The sequence below is a fragment of the Crocuta crocuta genome, unplaced genomic scaffold (assembly GCF_008692635.1).
Source record: "Crocuta crocuta isolate KB4526 unplaced genomic scaffold, BGI_CrCroc_1.0 scaffold101, whole genome shotgun sequence".
In the NCBI taxonomy this organism is placed as follows: Eukaryota; Metazoa; Chordata; class Mammalia; order Carnivora; family Hyaenidae; genus Crocuta; species Crocuta crocuta.
The window spans coordinates 546,183-547,881 of record NW_027527956.1 but is presented as its reverse complement, the minus strand read 5'-3'; positions in this window follow the sequence as shown (position 1 = coordinate 547,881).

Sequence of the window (1,699 nt, the reverse complement as noted above, 5' to 3'; positions counted from 1 at the left end):
CAGTGTTCATGTGATGAACAATATTTGATACAGGCATCAAGCAGAAGCTTCTAACTAGGTAAAGGAAGTCCTTTATGTTCCTAGCTTTCATCATAAACAGGGTTAATATTTTTTAATTGTTTTAACATTTTTATGTAATAACTGTATTTTTTTCCTCAATTGGAGGGGTGACATAAATTAATCCATTTCTGATACAGAACCCTCCTTGAATCCTGAGACTAAGCACCATATGGTCATGGTGAAAGTTTTGTAACACTTCCAGATTCCATTTGCCAAGATCATCACTCAGGATTTTTGCACTCATAATCATAGGTTAATCTATAATGCTCAAACTATTTTAATCAAGTTCATTTCAATAATTTACTATCTCATAAAATGTGTTAGGAAATGTATTCTTTTGAACTACTCTAAAGCATTTTAGCAAAACCTTGAGAAACAGATGGTTAAAACTTATCTGTAAAACTCAGGTAAAGAACTTGGTTTATTTGATTCAAGAAGGAATAAGGAATTTGATGCATGAATGAAGTTTTTAATGATAATTACTCTCAGATTTCTTTTTGATTTTTTATGGAGTACTAGAAATCAAGTTCTAGAAAATTTCAGGTATCTAGATTTTTAACTTTAATGGATTAAAAATTTTCAGAAACTTCCCTTCTTTAAATGTCAACCATAACTGTAATTATTTCTGTTTTTAAATGTTTGTGGGTATGTTTTCTCTTTTCTGTTAATTGATTTCGGTAACGGTCTTTTGATTTGATGAGATATTTGGGCAATTCTGGTTTATCTTGAACATCTTTTCTCCTTCTCCCAACTTTGCTTTCTAAGGAGTGACTGGTCATTATCAGTCACTCTCAGTGTCCTGCTCCGGCCCCACAACCCACATTTGGATCAGTTAGCAACCGGAAAAGCCCTAGTTGTAACTACACTGCTATTCTGGCCAGTGGAGTGTTTTACTTGTACATTGAACATGACTGTTTTTCTTAGTGACTTATTAAAATAGGTCTTATTGCTATGTCTGGAACAGAGAAAGGACAATGCAACATAATCTTATAATATCTGGACAAGGATTGCTTACATATTTTTATGTCAGCAATAATTTTACATATGCATGTAAGAACGATTTGTCTTATTAGATTTTAGTATAATGTTTAAAACACCATTTTGTCACATCTGGTTTATATTTTCATTCAGCCAGGATCATAAAAGAATCGGATATGTAATTAGACCACCAAACACTTCCATTTTCCTAGATAAATGATGGTCCATAGACAGCAATTTGGAAAGTGTAATTTATTGTGCTAAAACAGTAACCTCACATAGCGGCATCTAAGTGACCTATAAAAGTTAATGCAATTTTAGAGGTGTCTAATGTAGTCCCGAAGAAGAGCTGGGAGAAAGTGGGTCATTCTGTAAGCAAACCTCTACATCCTAAAGAATCGTGGTGATAAAAATGATTTAGAAACAGGGACAAAGAACCAGAATAACAAACTAATTCAATTTTGCAAATTGCTTCATGTGTATAAAACAAAGCAAATGTGTCTGGGAGTTTCCTTTTATTTATTTAAAAATTTATAACAATTTAAAAAATTATTTATGATTATAATGCACAGTATTAGAACAGGTCACTTAAAATTTCTTTTAAATGCTTTCAAATACATTTTCTCATTTGATTGCCATTACATTTTTGTGTGAGAGAGTA